The sequence below is a fragment of the Rhinolophus sinicus genome, chromosome 4 (genome assembly GCF_057876585.1).
Source record: "Rhinolophus sinicus isolate RSI-liver-muscle chromosome 4, RSI-T2T, whole genome shotgun sequence".
NCBI classification, from domain to species: Eukaryota; Metazoa; Chordata; class Mammalia; order Chiroptera; family Rhinolophidae; genus Rhinolophus; species Rhinolophus sinicus.
The window spans coordinates 66607171-66620266 of record NC_142504.1 but is presented as its reverse complement, the minus strand read 5'-3'; positions in this window follow the sequence as shown (position 1 = coordinate 66620266).

The window sequence follows — 13096 nt, the reverse complement described above, 5'->3', positions numbered from 1 at the left end:
TGCTATTGTTGGTTCCTAAGACTACTGTTTCTTTTCGTCCGTAGGTGCTGATAGGCTAATATGGCACAGGGACCCTCACGGAAGACGCTTGTCACGTAGATTGTGAGGCGAGACCCTGTAGGGGTGGAGTGTGGGAACAGCCCCAGAGAGCAGTTTCCAGGCTCTCAGCCTCACGTGGAGGGGTCCTGGCTCGGGCAGTAGATGGCCGTCAGCTGTGGTTAGTTGGCCGTCAGCTGTAACCCTTGAGCCATTGGCCACTAGTATAGCTGCCATGGCTACGTTGGCGAGTTGAGCAGAGTCGAGGGAAGTCGAGGAGAGAGAGTCGGTCGGTTGGCAGAAAAGCGGACAGTAGGTCACACGTCGTGTGAATCCAGCCTCCAGTGAGACTATAGTGATATGACTCCCCTACCTATGTCTCCATGGGTGTTCCTTTTGGCCTCACCACATCCTGTGTTCTTGTGTGGGGAGTGGGAGCTGAGACCCCGCAGGCAGCCCTACACGACAGTCCTACTGGGGCAGTCTCAGGTCCTTCTAGAGTTTTCATTCTGCCCTGGATAGTCCAGTGAGAGTGGTGAGCTCACATGAAGATATTCTTGATGTTTGTGGGAGAATGCCCTTCAGTCATTGGTGCTCAGATGAATCATTTCTCCTAACACCTATGGTAGCTTACAAAGGGGTTTTTAAGAATGGTGAGAGGTTCTCTGCCATTCTCTCAGTAGAATCTGATGTCCAAATGGTGCACGAACTGATGCCAAGCCATGTGTATAGCAGGCCTTTATAGTTACTCCCTATCTGTTTTCTTCCTCACACTTCTTACAGCTATCATGGTACCCTCAAGAAATATTTTCCCAAGGCACTAACATGACAGAAGACATTGTAACCAGAGGTTCTCACTAACATTCTTGTGAATAAATGAGACTGTGTGCTTCTCTTTGTGCAATACATGTATTTCTGGAAAGGCGTTTGTAGGTAAAACTTTAAAAATATGTATCATTTCCCCAGTAATTGATCATTTATGAACTTTCCTTGGGCCCCTGCGGGGACAGAGCCAGGAGTGCAGTTTCCAGGCTCTCGGCCTCACGTGGAATTGTGCTGACTCAGGTAGTAAATGGCCATTAACTGTGATTGGATGGCCATCAGCTGTGGCTAGTTGGCCGTCAGCTGTAACCAGTGAGCCATTGGCCACTAATATAACTGCCGTGGCTATGCTAGCAGCAAATGGGGGCCAGCAAGAAGATGGTGGCCGACCTAGCAAGAGCAGATTGCAGTTAGCATGGCAGATTGCAGCTAGCAAGTGGGGTTGGTTGGCAGAGAGAAGTGGACGGCAGGTTTCAGATAGTGTGGCTCCTGCTTCCTGTGTCTCCAACCCAGTCGCCAGGGAGACCATAGTGGTATGACTCCCCTATCTATGGCTCCGTGGGTGTTCCTTTTTGGCCTCACCATATCCTGTGTTCTTATGTGGGGAGCGGGACCAGAGACCCCGCATGACACCCTGCATGACAGCCTCCCAGTGTCAAAGAGACATGAGCGAACCCCCATCGAAGAAGACTGAGAGGGTAGGAGGCCAAGGCTATCCTCTCAGCTGGGCGAGCACCTGTCCAGGCGAGGGAGTGCTAAGGTGCTGTGCCATGTGCTGGACACAGGCTCATTGTCTTGGGGCAATGGGGAGTCTTCAGTCTGGTGACCCGTAGGGGTGTTGGGGGCTGTTGGCACAGGGGCCCCAGCGCTGCTCAGTGCCTCTGAGAAAGAGAGCACTGCTTTCCTCCCCTGAGTAGTTGTCCATTGGTCTGAATGAGAGTTTGGGCAAATGCCTCAGCTTCATACCTCAAGGTGACTCTGAGGATGGCTGCATCCCATAGCCATTCTTGTTCTAAGGCATTTAATGAAATATAAAAGGCTAAGACACCTGGTGAGAAATTCACTTGGCAGGAAAGGTGGCACTCTCCAAATATATTAAATCTATAAGAATTCAGATAAATGAGAGAAAACAATTCTCTAAGAGAAAGATAGGGTTTCAGTGTATTGTTGAAATATAACACTTTTCCTGACTCATTGCCATTATTTTTTCTTTACTCTGACCCCTTCAATTCTTTTCCGTTTGTATTATATGCCTTGCTATAAGCTGTATCAAATCCCTTGAGAAGAGTGGCAGAGTGTAAATGAGTAAGTAAAGGCTCTTCATATAGGAATAGCTATTATGTGCTCAACTAAAAATAATCACAACACAATGTAGCTACCTAGGAGAGAGGTAGCATGGTGTGATGGGAAGACCACAGGGTTTGAGGTCTGTATTGTATTTTTTTTATTTGAACCCCAGATTTTTAATTTTAGAGGTTTGTCAGGGGTTGGCAAACTTTCTTTGTAATGCACTCTACACCTGAATCTGAAGTAGAATAATATTGTATGTCAACTATAACTATATATTTGTGTGTGTGTGTGTATATATATATTCATAGGATGTGGAGTATAGCATAAGGAAGATAGTCAATGGTATTTTAACAGCTATATAAGATATCAGAAAGGTAGTAGCTTGGGGGGAGGGGTTATCACTTTGTGAGGGGTGTAAATGTTTAACTATTACGGTGCTTTGTATACCTGAAACTAAAAGAAAAACAAAAAACAAACAAAAACCCCCTTTCTTTGTAAAGATCCAGAAAGTAAATATTTTCTGCTTTGCAGGCTATGCAGTTTCTGTCTCAACTACTCAATTCTGCCTTTGTAGCACAGAGCAGCCAGAGACCATATATTTAAAAAATGGGTGTGGCTATGTGCCAATAAAACTTTATTTACAAAATCAGGCACTGGGCCAGATTTGGTCTGCAGGTTATAATTTGCCAACACCTGAGAAAGAGCCTTAGGTTTTTTTTTTGCCAGATGGATGAGGCATGCTCATAAGACCTTATCTTACAACATTCTTGTTGGGATCAAATGATCTAATGTATTTGGAAACTGCATAAATTCCCAAATACTTTGACATTGTTAGTTTTTATTTATTTATGCCCCAATCCCTATATTTCAGTTTTTACACTCACTAAAATTCTGTGTGATGGATAGGAGCTGCCCATGGTAGTTCATGTTATCCAGTGGGTACCAGTGGGTTTTTTGGCCAGTGAGTAGTAGGTGACCAACTCGGTAGCAGGTTCTTAAGGGTCAGGCAAAGGCCATGTCACCCATGGCTCAAAGACAGCAGCTTGAGAGGCCAAGAGAGACACTTCAGCTGGGATAGCTTGGGAAGAGTGCCTGTCTCAATGATGAAACTCTGAAGACTAGAGCATGGTGTGCCAGCCAGCCAGCCCATGGGCAACCCTCTTGCCACAGAGCAGAGCCACATGGCTCTATAGGTCTGCAGTGGGATGGAAGGACCAGCATCTTGCGTCTGTGGGTTGGTTTGGCTGTGGTCCTGCAGGATATCTGCTCAGACTTCTGCTGGGGTAAGATCCCATAGCCTCCTACCGTCCTTGGGGAGGTCAGTCTTGCTCATCCACTTGGTAAGGGTAAGGTAGAGGTCTGTGATGCCGGGACTGAGATACAGGGATCCTGAGATGACTTTGGTGTCGCAAGGGCCAAGTGGATTTGGGGAGCGTGCTGCCCTGGGTGCTTGGAGCTGTGTATGCTGGGTCCAGCTTTGATGTGAAAGATTTTTATGGTCTCAGACAAGTCAGTGTCTCTCTGGGCTGAGTTCCTCACCTGTGTAATAACAATGTTTGAATTGGACCAGCAGTCAAAAAAGGTGGTCCAATCTGGCCTAAAGTCACGCTTGTTTGGTCTTCACATGATTTATTATATTTTAACTTTAATTTTTTTATTGTGGTAAGATATATATAGCATAAAAGTTACCTTTTAAATCATTTTTATATGTACAACTTGGTGGCATTAAGTACATTTACATTGTTGTGTAACTATTATCAGCAGCCATTTTTAGAACTCTTTTATCATCTCAAGCAGAAACTCTGTATCCATTAAAATCTAACTGCCATTCATTCAGGTCTCCAGTCCACCACACCCCTCATCCTGCCTGTGTAAAGGATTCCTATTACATGTCTGGCTCCTGTCGGCAGTTCAGTTGGATCAGACTATCCTATTCCAGCTTAGCCACTCAAACTTTTTATTTCAGTGCTCCATACACATGAGTCTTATGAGTGTGGACTGCCTGTTTGTCTAATTGTACTGTTCATATGGAAGAGAATGTCCTTGATTTTAGAAAATACCTACTGAAATATTCAGGGGTAAAGCGACATTATGTCTGGAACCTATCTTCAAACAGTTTAGGAAAATAATAATAGAGAAGTGGAGAGAGAAAGATAAAGCAACTGTGGTCAAATGTTAACATATGGCATTTGGGAAATCTGGGCAAAGTGTGTACAGGAATCCTTTGAACTATTTTTGCAACTTTTCTGTAAGACTGAATTCTTTCAAAATAAAAAGTTAAAAAATAAATACACAGATGCTGTCTGTAGAAAAGCCCACTATGAATAGTTGTTTTTAAAAATAAGACTATATATGCTGGCACATATATAATTTCTGTTTTGAGAGAACGCATGAAAAAACGTTAGCAATGATTATCCTAGGGAAGAGAGGTTTCACTTTTATTTAATAGCTTTCTCTACTGCTTGACTTTTCTGATCATGTGTATATATTGTTTTTATATTAAAAAATATATATATATCAACAGAGATCATCCAGGTAGAGAAAATATAGCCCATTAAAATGTCTTTTCTTCTTGGTTAAAAGAAAAGTCCCAAATAAATGAGGAGGGTCGTGACTGAGTCCAATTTGCCATGAAGGTGAAGACGGAAGGTATAAAGGGTGAGAGGAAATGAAGAAGAGAAATGCGCGATCCAGGCTGTGGTAGGGAGTGTTCTTTGAGTGGTGAGCAGCAGAAACTGACCAGCTAGCCCAGGACAAAGGCAAGTGCAGACTGGGCTTCGGAACCTGGGCACCTCACAGGATTTCTGTTTGAACAAGGTAGGAAATGTGGGCAGCACAACTCTCAGGCTTAGTGCCTCTTTCTTTCACATTCAAACTCCTTGCAGGCAAAATCTGACAGGGCTAGCTAGCTAGCTCTGCTGGGACTCCTAGCTTACTTGCTGGGGACTTAAAAAATGCCATCTGCTCTGGCCATGTGCTGGGTCAAAATGTATAGGCTTGGCTGCTGGTCCAAGTCCTGTGGTGTCTGAAAAGCCCATTCCAGAGACGGGAGGAGAGACAGAATCCTCCAAAGAGGTAAGTGTGCACCAGAAGGGAGGGAGCTAGCACTGGTGTCCTACTGTGACCCTTGGACCTGAAACCCTTTTGGGTTTAGCTTGGGCTTGAGCCTACATGAAGTAATCAGGGATGTTTCAGACAAACAGAACAATTGTGAATATTCATGCCATTAGAGAGAAGGAAGGGGAGAAAGATGAGAAGGAGGAGGAGGTTGAAGGGGAGAGGGAAAGGAGGGGGAGAAGAAGTGAAAGAAAAGGAAGCCGGCAGGTGTGAGATCCCAAGTCCAGGTGTCCATGTTTACTCCAGGAAATTGGTCTTGTGCTCTGTAGTTCATAGTCCATGCAGAAAGCCCTCATTATCACAAGTAGGGTTTGAATAATCAGCTTGATGGAACTGGGAAGCTAAAGATAAACTGTATTTCTGAAGTAATGGAATTTTGGCTTTCAATGCTCTCATTTTGCACATCAGATTTTATTTCATCATGCCAAATAGATATTTTCAAAATTGGCACAGAGCTTTTTCTTTTCTTTTTTTTTCAGTTTGCTATGTACAATAAAGGATATTTCCATGAGATTGTTTTTACATGTTTTTTAATTTTTAAAAATTGCTTTTTATTGTGTTGGCAGAAAAGAGAAAGATTTTAGGGTAATTCAGTATAACAATTGTTTGAATTTTCTAAGACATCATGTTGTTCTACTTTTATATTTGCTACGAACCCCAAGGAAACTGATTGCGGAGTTCTGTGTGGAAAAATAAAGAGATTCTTTGCAATGGGAGATGAAAAGATCAGTTAGGTAATTTTGTCCAATATGAGAGGGATCGCTCCTGGGCATTTGTGGACATTTTGTCTGGTTTCATTTTAAATTACTCAGCTAATGAACTTTCCATAACCTGCCTTTGGAAAAGTGTCCACAAACCTACAGGTTTTCCTGATTAGGAAACACTTTTCCTATTCTGATGAATTTTCTTGTGATTCCATGTTATCAGCTGACAATCCCTCTTCATGCTGCTATGGTGGTTTGGCTAATTTGATCTTCCCAATATGGTATTCTAAAATATTTTAATTTGTGTCTCTGTGATGTTGCACTAGCATAACTTTTTGATTGTTTTCAAGTATACCTCAAAACTCTTTTTGACTTGCTAATTGCTTCCCTACTACCAGAAGGCATAGAGCTAAATTCTGACTTCTAGGTGATCTGAGCTGAAGTTCACGGCTAGTGCTATGTTCCAATCAGAATGAGAATTATATAACTATTGGCATATTCTAGTGATGAAGGAGCCAGGGACTGAAGTTTCTCTCGTCAAAGTCTAGCCTGCCTCTCATGAGCTGCATGACCTTGAGCAAGTCACATGACTTTTCTGAATCAGTTTCCTCATCTGTAAAATAGAGATAATCATAAGTGAAGGATTACCCCATAAGCTGTTACCAAGATAACTATATAAAGTATTTAGTACTGGGTCTAACTATAGTAAATGTATACTAAATTTAGATATTACCTTTGCTGGAAATATAATTCAAGATCTTTAGAAGTCATTTTCTTGGAGTTTGGGGCATTAGCCATCTTGGTTGCCTTCCTCTCCTCTAGTTCATTCCCCTCTCTTGTGTAGAGTGGTCTGCTCCTTCTGAAGTAGTGATTATTCCAGCCTGACCCAGAGAATTTTGATTAAGACTGGCGTCTCATTACACCGGATCTTCTTACCGTGTTTCCCCGAAAATAAGACCTAGCTGGACAATCAGCTTTAATGCATCTTTTGAAGCAAAAATTAATATAAGACCCGGTCTGGGGTGGATGGGTGGCTCAGTTGGTTAGAGCACGAGCTCTGGGCAACAGGGTTGCTGGTTCGATTCCCACATGGGTCAGCGGGCTGCACCCTCTGTAACTAGAATGAAGAAAATGAGCTGCCACTGAGCTGCCACTGAGCTCCTGGGCGGCTGGATGGCTCAGCTGGTTGGAGTGCGTGCTCTCAACCACAAGGTTGCCAGTTTGACTCCTGCAAGGGATGGTGGGCTGCGCCCCCTGCAACTAAGATTGAACAACAGCAACTGGACTTGGAGCTGAGCTGCGCCGTCTACAACTAAGATGGAAAGGACAACAACTTGACTTGGAGCTGATGGGTCCTGGAAAAAACACACTGTTCCCTAATAAAGTTCTGGAAATACGCACTGTTCCCCCAATAACCCAATAAAGTCCTGTGCCTCTTCCCCAATTAAAAAAAATAAAAATAAATAAATAAATAAATAAATAAATAAATAAATACACACACACACACACACACACACACACACACACACACACATATATGACCCGGTCTTATTTTACTATACTATAAGACCGGGTCATTAATATAATATATAATATAATATAATACCAGGTCTTATATTCATTTTTGCTTCAAAAGATACATTAAAACTGATTGTCCGGCTGGGTCTTATTTTTCAGGGAAACATGGTACCAGCTGCTAAGCAAATGCCGCTTTCTCCACATTATCTCATCGGCTCCTCTCCTCTGTGGCCTCCAGATTAGTCATGTACCTGGGGTCATGGCTGAGGCTGCCCCTTGGAGGGCCAATCTATACAGTCTGGAGACACCCTCCTCCCCCGCCCCATTGTCTCTGAGGACTAGAACCTGTCTCTCTGTCTCTGCACAGGTAACGTGTCAGCTGATCCTCTCTTCTACTTCAGTGGTTTTTACTCCATCATGGTTGGGAGAGTTGTCCTTCTCTCCTCTCCTCACTGTTATCTTCCGCTCTTAGGCCACCAAACATGCTGCCTCTGGACCTCAGTGTTATGTGAATCCTGGTGCCAAAGATTCATCCTAATTAGCTCTCTCACATGCCTCTGCTTTAGGACACCAAAACCACTCCAAAGGGATTGGGTGGGATCCTGGGGCAATTGGTGAGCTCTCACCTCAGCTCCAACTCTTGTTGTCACATCAGGAATGATTCCTTACCCTCTACAAGGTTGGGAAAGGCAAAGACTCATCTTGACCCCAGCAGCTAAAAGTTCTTAGCCTCAGAGTGTTAGCCATTGATCTTTAACCTGGGACACCTGGGTACCTCCTGCTGCCTCCAGCTATGCTTAGACACGTCTGTATTAGCAGAAAAATCACTTTTCTAAGTTTACCAGCTCTACTGTTTTCATCTTACAAGGGAAAACCTGTTCTCTTTCTGTGACATTTGGACACTGTATCAAGAGAGTTGACCTTCAACTTTTGCAACAGAGCTTCAAATTTTCCTGGTTGTGATTCAAATTAGACAGGCAGAAATACCTGAATCCAGGTGTAGCCATCATCATCCTGGATCAAGATCACTGCCAGTGCAGGGTCTTCCTGGGCCAGGCTGCAAGTTGCAAATCTTTGGTTATGGTACTGGTATTGTATTGGGGCTGTTCCGATTCAGTCATCACTGAGTAAACTTAGTCTTACACCCTTATTGAACTGTGTTTGGCTAAATCTGCCACCACTTCCTGTGTGATATGCCAACGTGGTTTTGGTTCCATATGATCTTTTGGTTTTCTAATGCATTTACTAATATTCATTCTTGTGAGAGGAGTCATGGTAACACCTTAGTCATCTAACTTGAACATTGATTCCTCATGGAAATACATTAGGACTATCCTTTTGTGTTTGAAAAAGCAAACTAATGTGAGCTTTCTCATGTAATCTCTAAAGGGACAAATATTCATCTCTGAAGGAACAATGCACTCAAAGTAGTCTGTAAAATATAATTAGCTTCTAAGGTGTTTCTGCCTTAGAAGCTCATCTGTCCATCTGTACATTGGAGGACAGTCCACTTGATATAAACACACAAATGTGACAGAGTAAGAACAAGTTTTCCCTTGAAGGTAAAAGCAGTAGAGCTGGTGGACTCAGAAGTGAATCTTCTGCAAATACAGATCTGTCCAAACATGGCTGGGGGGCTGCAGGAAGTGTTTAAATAAGTCCTGAGGAGAACATGGAGGACAAGGTGAAGTGCTATTGGCCTTCCACCTCCTGGTACCTTTGTGAGGGCAGGACAGCTCTTGTCTAGTGTGTGTGTGTGTGTGTGTGTGTGTGTGTGTGTGTGTGTGTAGTTTCAAGAAAGTTTGAATACCATATTCAGTTCTATGAAATAACTAGAACTCTGTGTAATCCAAAATGACTCAGGCATGATTCCCATGTGTGAACAGTGGGTTCCAGGGGATGAATCCCTGCATATACTTCCTTTATTTGGAGACTTAACAAATGATATTTCTCATACTAATCTCAGATATATATATAAATACAGTTGTAATTGATTAATACAAATCCATTTTAAAATTCATGAGAGCTTTTTGTCATGATTGTCATCGGTATTTTCCAATCAGTGTATCCTAGAGATATAACTACCACTGTGTAGAGTACACAGACATATTTGTTGTTCAAGTGGGATATTCAAGCTTAGAAAGTTTGGAAACTCCTGCCTTACCTTATTTAACTCTTCCACCATTCAAACGAGCAAGTAATTGTTGTCTCACTTAACAATCCTTTGTCTAATTATTTTGTTTCAATATTTTGGTGGGACAAATCAGCAGTAACCATTTCATTGGCTGACCTTGCACAGGAATGGCCACTCCTGCCAGTCTACTACATTTGGTGACTATATTTGGTGAGCAAATACCCTGGACCTTGTCCCTAATGCTCTTGACCAAGGCTTCTTTACATCTGACACAGGCACTTGAAAAGGAATCCAAAAATAAGACAGCCATGGTCCATCTTCCCCTCCCTGTCCGAATCACCATCCTGGGCCTCCTGGGAGAAGTGGAAGGGTGTTTCCAGGTGCCGCACCCTTGGGCAGAATTAGATTCATTTCCTTCCCCTCCCTTGGCATCAGAGTCAGCTGGAATGTGGGTGGGAGGTGTAGACAGTTAATATACACTCCACCAGTGCTACTTTGTGGATTCCACAACCTCACACAAACTGGCAGCTGGCTAATTTCAGACATGAATCCATTTCCCTGGGCTGCTCTTGAGCATTCTTGTAGATAGCAAACCAGTCCGTACACATGACCTTCATAGTATTGCACATTCAGGCTCTGAGGTCATTTTTCATTCTAAGTTTACTTTCATTTCTACAATATGATGAAGGGAACTTTCTGAACATCGTTTTCTAACTTGTTTTTGGATATCTCATGGACAATATTCCTTGCTGGGTGCTTGATAAGACACGGACTACTCTGTTGAATCTCCAGTTCTGTTCAGCAACATATCTGCAAGAGTAAAAACTAAAACATTACATCACTAACTTATATTTTCCTAGAAGGAGGCAAAGGGGCAAGATTGTAGGGTAAGAAAAAATATCTTAAGCACCTACACTATGAAGGAAGTGGTGCTGAGATATTTGACTTCAGCAAATCAGTGGAAATGCTGTATTCCCCAATTTCCTTCAGGATTAACCCATTCCTCTTTTCCTATAAAGTAGGTCATGATATAGTAAACTTCAACCATGATTCTAGATACATTTTTATTTCTAATAATTTCTAATGAAACTACCTCCAACTGCAAACCCTGATTCATGTCATGTTCCCAGGTAGAATTTTCTACTTTGATTTTTGAAAAGTAGAAATGCTCCCTGTACATTCCAGGACATTCTAGTTTAACATGTATTATGTGTACATGATCTCTAAATATCTCCAGAAAGATATTTTATCTGTCAATGAATATTAATACCATCAAAAGGATTTGGAACTTACAAGGAGATTTATTCTAAAAAGTGATAGAATTGAAGCCCAGAACAAAGAATCTGGATGATCATGTTCATAAATATTCACAGTCTTTATAAAGCTTTAAAGAAAATTACTTGGAACCACGGAAAACAAAAGAAGGTGGAGTGAGCTTTGAGCATAGGAAGCAGAATTAGATGGTTACTCCTCCTGAATATTGGAAGAACCACAACATAAAATCCACTTCCCTGCTGATTGGTGAAAGTGTGACCTGCCCAGGTGTCCGGGATGGGCATGGTGTTTTAGTCAGCTGTTTCTAATAATCAGGAAAAGCTTTTTTCCTTTAGTCCAGTATTTTATTTATGCAGAGTACTTTAGATTCCCATGGAAAAACATTCTTCCTAGAGAAAACAAATGAGAATTATACCCATGGCTTGGTAAAGAGTTCAAATGAAGACAGCTTATGCAAGTTTGATTGTATTTTCTTGGACCATGAGCAGGGCAAGTAAGCTAAAGCTCGTAGGTATTGAGAATTTGCTGTGTACTTGAAAAATCAGCCTGGTCATTGTGTTTCAAATACACTGTGGGAACCAGCGATACTGTATAAAAGGGCCACTGGTGATGGATACTGCTTTCTTAAATCTCCTTTTGGGGGGAAAAAGCAGTAAATATGAATAAACAACTTTGATTTAGCTCAGTCACTGAAACAAACAAGAAAATATTTTACTCTATTTGAGTGACGTGCATTGAACAAAGAATTGCTCTAACTTTGGGCTTCCTGAAAACCCCTCACTGGCCTAGACACTGAGCTGACAGGACTGAGGTGCTCTGAGGGGAGGCAGGGCCATGTCCTCACACTTCTGGGGAAACTCCCCTCATTGTAAGAGGCTGGAGACTTATGGCCTTTCTTGACCCTCAGCACTGGGCTTCAGTGGGTTGAAGGAACATGGCCCAGAGGGTGCAGGGCTACAGGGTGAACCTGGATGACCATCCTGGGGGGTGCAAAGTTGGAATTTTGGTGTCATCTTTAGTTGTCACCTTCAGTCTGCACCTCTGCAATGTTGTCCCTTCCACTTTTGGAGTTGAAATCATTACCTCTTCTCTAGTCCTCTTATCAAAATAATTCTTAAAACAGCCCACAGCCATAATTTACACATTGATGCAAATATAAATTAGTGGGCTCCCAGCACTAGGCATTTAGACCTTTGGGGCATGGGGAGGGTGTTTTTGTAGGTGGCAGTTGTGGAGAGGGACAGTGCTTGGAAGTTTCAGAGCGCAAGGAGAGGCTGACTTGCCTGGGCAGGCTTTGGGGTGAGTTCAGTCTCTTCTAAAGAGCCTGGGTTCACCTGTACTGGTCCTTGAATGACTGAGACCCACACAGAACTCACACTTCCACCGAATGGGGTCCAGCCTTGATTCAGGCTGGCTGTGGACTCCTAGACTAATCCTGTTGGATTCACATCTCCAAGGCAGCTCTGGACCTATGGGGAAGTGGAAAAGACTTTGCGGCCTCATCAGCTGAGAACAGCAAAGCATAAACCCACCCACCCAAAGAAGGTGTCAGACCTGATGGCAGTTGAAACAAAGAGGCCCTGGGGGGAAGCTGTGGAGTGGGAACAGTTTTGCCTTCTCTAGTTTCCTCTTCCACATTCCAACACCCTCAGCTCAGTTGGCCCTTTCCAGGGAAACTTAGAGGAATAAATGGAGCTGCTACCTACTCACTTCAAAAGAAAGAGTTTCTTTTATCTTCAGTGGTAAGATTAGGAGGCCAGGCACATTTACTTCTGTCTGAATACTTTAAACACACTCTTGGGAAAACATAAACAGGATTTATATGAAACGCTTTAATCCCCCCCAAAGAGCAATGAACTCTTATGAAAGGGCACCAGCCATTCTAAAGTTGAGTGAGATAATATTTGCTTATGTCTGTTTCTCACCTGTGACTTGGTAGTAGCCTAAATGCAATCACAAACATCTCCCGAATACCTCTTGGATCCAGGTGCTGCACTCGGGGAAACCAAGAGAAGCAGAAATGCTCTGGGACTGTTAAGGGCTCAAGATCTCATATTTATAAACAAACCTCACTTTTTGATTTTTAATTAATCTGACTTTCTTCTGGCGAGTCTAATTGATTCTCAGTAAGTTCCTTATAGGATTACCATAACCCACATGTTCTTAAAAATACCAGTATGAATGCAGTTTTGGCAGGTTC